This window comes from Zerene cesonia, chromosome 15, assembly GCF_012273895.1.
Source record: "Zerene cesonia ecotype Mississippi chromosome 15, Zerene_cesonia_1.1, whole genome shotgun sequence".
NCBI classification, from domain to species: domain Eukaryota; kingdom Metazoa; phylum Arthropoda; class Insecta; order Lepidoptera; family Pieridae; genus Zerene; species Zerene cesonia.
Genome location: NC_052116.1, coordinates 4,533,502 through 4,539,801, shown reverse-complemented (window position 1 = coordinate 4,539,801; position 6,300 = coordinate 4,533,502). Strand labels below are relative to the sequence as shown.

General features: G+C 28.7%; 1 protein-coding gene across 1 annotated transcript in view; it reads left to right on the top strand.

Moving 5' to 3' along the window:
* Positions 1-4,648: 4,648 nt before the first annotated feature.
* LOC119832596 (protein yellow-like) overlaps positions 4,649-6,300 on the top strand; it is a 12,645-nt gene continuing 10,993 nt past the window's right edge. Inside the window, exon 1 of the mRNA XM_038356276.1 lies at positions 4,649-4,806. The gene's annotated coding sequence lies outside the window, so the exon portion shown is untranslated. The remainder of the gene's footprint in view (positions 4,807-6,300) is intronic.

Below are 6,300 nucleotides of genomic sequence, written 5' to 3'. Positions count from 1 at the left end.
TTGATTAGCAGCCTGATTGAAATTCCGGCATATTGTTAATCCTCCAAGACAGGCAAGTCCCAATCACATTCAGATATAAGAATTTTTCGAAGATTTTTTTCAACGAATAATTTCATTTAAATACATTCTCACCAACATCGGTTTGGTGACCACACTGTTGCGGTGGAAGATTTTATACATTTACCGCATATGGGCTTTCGAGAAAATAACATTTATGTTCTTAGAACTGCGGGCAAAAAATCTACACATCTAAAAAGGTGCGTGTGTTTATTAGCGATGGTGATACCTAATAACATCAGCGTAGATAATATAATACTATACTTATAAACATCAGGTTGCCTATATAGTAAGTATTATATATCATATACTCGTACTAGCTGCATGCCCCAGCTCCACCGGGGTATCATTTATCGTAATTGAAATAACAAATAAAAATTATTGGATCAAACTGCACATAATGTGCAGATTTCATTGAAATCGGTTGAGTAGTTTAATGTGACACGAAATTTATATATATTTAGATAATGTTCTACCGTAATAATATATATTTACATAATGGTTCTTTGGCAAAGAAGAGATAACTTTAGTTTCAATAATTGAGTGTTCCCCTACTCTAGAACGTTTAACTGTCCATTCAAGAGCTTTAATTGCTTTTGAAAATAAAAAATATATGTTATCGTATTTCATGTTTGCCATATTTAATTACTGTAACCACAAGATTGATGGTTTATGTATAGATGGGGTATATATACATAAAACTATAATTGGTGATCCATCAATCATTATCATATTCGCAGTTGTTTTCTAAAATGTATAAAATTAATTTATTTTCAATAAAATAATTTAAAACAATTATAATTGTATTTTCGGATTTGCACGATTTTACAATAAACAGTGAAGGCAAAAAATTACAACTATAAATCTTATACCTTTAAACGAGCAATTCTTGTATATATATATATATATATATATATATATAATTGGGATCTCGGAATCGGCTCCAACGATTTTCATGAAATTTAGTATATAGGGGTTTTCGAGGGCGATAAATCGATCTAGCTAGGAATTTTTTTTAGAAAATGTCATATTCGTGTTTCATTCGTGTTTTTTTTTCCCTGACATCTATTGGTGAATAGTAATACTATTTTGCTTCGTAGACAGCTGGACAACTGAAATAATGTCATATTCGTGTTTTATTCGTGTTTTTTTTCCTGACATCTATTGGTGAATAATAATACTATTTTGCTTCGTAGATAGCTGGACAACTGAAATAACACAGGCACTTTTTATACCGATATTCCTACGGGATACGGACTTACGCGGTTTCAACCGCGGGTCACAGCTAGTTATTAATAATAGATCATAGATCGGCTCTAAATAGTGAATGTTAAGTGTAATTGTGAACAATAACAATATAAATCTTAATCAATCTAAGTCAGTGTTTTTTATAGAGATAAATAACCTATATTCTTATATAGGTAATAGATAATATTGAACGAAAATAATGCGGATAGGAATAACATAATGCTAAAACTTGAAATTGCTCTAGCCGGCTAATATTACAAATGCTAATAAAAATACTGGAATTTTTTATTTAATATATATGAAGAAAATGCTTGCGTGAATTGTTAAGAACAACAAAAACCTATTGATTTTTGGATTTGGTGGTACTCATAATACGACACAGATGTAATAGTAATTGTACGTTTCAAACTGCGTTCAGTAAAGAAATTTGAATAATTTTGTTAACGAAAACTAGGTTATGAAAAGAAAATGATAGGTCTTCAATGTCGGCATACCTTTTAATTCTTGATTGAAAAATATAATTGGTACAACGAGTAGATCAATAACCCATATCTAAATTAAAACTGGCTAGGTATATAAATTTCTTAAAATAAGTAGATATAGACTAACTTCTTGTAGACCTACGGTACATTACAATATCTAATAAATGTTTTTTATAGTTTTTCTTCACAGAGCAAAAAGCGTTTGTAACGATCGCGTATTACAAAAAGCGTTTGTACGAGCAACTCGCTGAGCTATAGTTAGTAGATTATTTTGTTTTATTATTAGGTATTATATAGGAGTTTGTCTTGTAAATTAATATTAAAGTCGGTCCTTCGTTTAGACGGTGCATGCTTGTGTCATTATCTTTTAATTTAATCTGAATTTATATTACCTTTTGCATGTACATAAAAATCACTTTCAATTTCTATATATAGATTAATTATTGATCATTAAAAAGTGTTATTGTTTTTAAAAGCTGTATATTTGACAAGAGTTCAATACACTTATAGGACTTAACGTCAAGTTGTTTACAAATAATGATGGGAAGTCGAAATACGAAGTCCACCAGGCTATGAATAAACTAGAAACTTTCAATAAAATTAGGTTTAAAGTACAGATATAATAAACCTTTTCTCCAGAATTTTCGCAGATAGCGCTGATGTCAACAACATCCTAATTGCCAGGTCTCGATTATTATAAGTCGACAGAAAATGCCCACTTTCGCCAAGACATCATTCTTACGTACCAGCGCCGTTTTATAACTGTTTTAAAATATATGTAGATTATTCGTCAATCCACTTGAAAAAAGGTTTTTTTTCTTTTTTATGTCACTGTCGGCAATGGAGCTGGTGGGACGCCTGATGGTAAGCGCTACCACCGCCCATGAACATTTGTAGAGGCGTAAAGTCGATTACAGACCTTACGCCTCTACAAATGGATTGCCGACTTTAAATTGGGAAGGGATTAAGGAAGGATTAGCGAGAGGAATAAAGGAAAGGACTGGGAAGGGGAAGGAAAAGGATATGGGCCTCCGGCAGGTTATCAAATCGCCTGTATTTTTTTCTGTTTCGTTTTTTTTTTTTTTTACTGAACTGATTTTTATGATTCATATGCCCAATGACCAATTGTAGGCGGTTTACATTATTGATAATAATTAATTATTGTGTACTATAACATTATACTGGCTTACCAATGATATAATAGACGTAATAGACGCGGGGTTGATTTCTTTTATGTATGTTCGCCGTTGTCAAGGGAAATTTCAATGGATATGAGAAGTTACACGGCGGTTAAGAGTAGCTTATACATTTATCTTCAGACACAAAAGATAAATAAAAATTAACACACTTTTGCATTTATAATTTTAATAAGCACAAGGTTATTAAAACTTACTATTAATTTTAATAAAAATTACGCTACTCAATTCACAATACCTTAAAAGATTAACATTGAGAATAAGTACCATTGTTATGATACTAATAACGGAAAACATAGCACATTATGTTTATGGCGCGATTCTTTTATTGGGTAATAAAATATATAGATTTTCTTGAAGAAGCCTCAATGATTGTACATATTATACCTGTTACATTGTAAGTACATAAAAGTCGAAGCAATCGTCCTTTTTAGAAAAAAAAATTATTAAAATAAAACAACTCATATGTCATTATTTGTCTGAATTACATTAAAAGAATTATTATTACACGTCTTGTATTATTTTAGAACACCACACCTTTAGAATACCTATAAACATTATCCCTTCATTTATTATTCTTCATTAATTAAGAAAAGCATTAACTATTTAAAATTAAATAGGGAATTTTTATTTCATAAATTATATAAAATATTACATTAGGATATAAGTATTATGTTATCTATGTCTTAGGTATCAACAAGTTTCCTATGAGAACAATATGCCAGAAAGTTAAAATCACTAATATCAAATAGTCGAAAGCCTAAAACCATAATAAAAGTTTACGATACTACTTTACATGACTATAGATTCCTTATCACTTAAAGTATTTTTATTTAAAAACATTCCAAAACTACTTATCAAATTGCACACTTTTCCTTAAAAGTTTTTGCAATGATTTTACTTGAGTAATTCATGTTTTCATTATTTTTATTTCCGGCTATTGTTAATTGTATTTTGAGTTGAACAGTAGCCAAGTATTAGAAGTCCGACGTTCGCGTTGTTGGTACATTTTACCTGTGTTCAATAAAATAAAAATCGTTACCCTCAAATAGGTGTCGAAGGTTTATATAATTGCTTCATAAAACATACTATGTGAGTTATAGTGGAATTACATTTAATATTTCAATTAACGTAATAAACTATTATAAAAACAACAATGCCACAAATAATATCTAATTACCAATGAATTATAGACAAGATAGTGTGTACTGTCCTATTAAATAACAAGTTTTTTTTATATATGTGTCCAGACATTAACATTTTTTTTTATTTGAAAGGTTCTTAGGTGACCTGAGCTTCCGCGTGTTTTATTTATAAAACAATAAATGAAAGGAGGTTGTACTTCATTTAGTTTTAGCAGCTATACGCATAATATTACCGTCTCGCAAATGCAACACGAGTATATTTGAGTATTTCTTATCGTACTATTTAAATGGTGGAACAATTATTTAAAAATTGAAGAAAACGAAAAAGAACTATATAAAATAATAATATTTTTAGAGTTTTAGTTTACGGTAAAAGTACAAAGTAAAGGAACTTTTATTATTATACATAAATATAAACCTGTCCATATAGTAATATATTATCTGTGTTAGAGGATAATTCACAAAATCTCACTCATAACGCACTATCTATATGGGTTGGATATTATAATAACTATTGGGTCGTGTTTCATCACAGTTCGAACTCGTCTCTCAGTGGAGTCACTCGTTTATTTGTTGTGATTTGATCGTTATTTAGGAATAAAAAAATTATAACTTATGCATGCGCAATTCCACGTTTTACATTATTATATCTGTGCTAGAAGGTTTTCTGCGTTTAAGGTATGTTAATTTTTATTTTATTTTTGGTTGATGTACCTGATACAAACGACATACATTTCGACTTTCAATTTATAAATTATCATGTTATTTATTAAACAGTATTTAATTTCGTATATCTCAAATTAATTTAAGAATAAGGTCTTAAAATTTTGACCTTAGAATTGAAATAATTTAATTTAAAAGGAAGACCATGTATGGTCCATAACATAGAAGGGAATAAATTTATATTTAAAAGCTCATTATATATTTAAACACATTAAATGTAGATTAACATATATAAAGTACTTATGAATAATTTGATCAGTTATTTCACTTTTCATTTATGTTTTTGAAATCTATACATTTGCTTTTACGCCCAATCAAAAATTTGAATTAAGATGATTTTGATTTAATTAGAAAATAATTGTATATATTAACATTAGACTTTGTTTGAATAATAAAAAAAAACAAAATATGGGAACACATTATAAACATGGAATGGCAATGATTTTCTAGATAGACTCCGAACCAACCATTAATTCAAAATTTATAGAGAAGATACGCCTACAATTTGCATTTACTAAATCAAACAGATGGTGTTATTGCAAAAACCAAACATCTAAAGTACAATAAAAGACAAACTAATTAACTGTGTAAAATTATTAAAGTAACAAAGATTTAATATTATAGCCATGGTCATACCGATCCTTGTCGTCACATTTCACAAAAACCGGTCATAGTATTAGCGCATCAATCGCACCTACCGTCTCCTTTATGTATAAATTATTATTTTTACACTTTAGAATAAATGTACCGTTGATAAATATGTTATTTGGAATAAATTTATTGAATTTCGCACTGAAAAGATCTAAAATGATATTAAAGTTTCTAAATATCAAATTTCTGAAAAAAAAATATATAAAAGATCTAATTTAAAGTTTTTAATTACATATCTTAGAAAATATAAGTTTACCCAAGTAATTGCTGGGCTTTTCCAAACTTAAAGTTTTGTTTAGGTCAGGTTAACCACAAAAGTAGCGCGTAGGTATATTATCTGTGGTAATGCTGATAATGCTCAGCAGAGCTTTCGTTAAGAAAATAATAATATAAATTACAATTAAGTAAGTAAATCGCCTTGTTTCATATCTTTGCATATTGTAAAATACTCAGTAAGGCGGTTTTTATCTACGATAGAATTAAATATTTAAATGATAAAAACCAAAGCAGGTACGTACAGAATATAAGATATTTATACCTTTGATTAAATTCGGATCAGAAGGCTGAGTATAAGCTCAAATATACAATGTATTATAAATATAAAAAAAAACATTTCAGACCATAATTTAAAAATAAAAAAATATGTATTTTTGTTATGCACTTGAGTTAACCTTACAATGTCCTACGAAATCCAACGTGTTATCTTCCGCATGCACCATGACGTATACTTAGTCTGGCCATAAATACTGTTACACTTAATTATAAAAAAATATTACATTTGAATTTCGAATCTGTCAT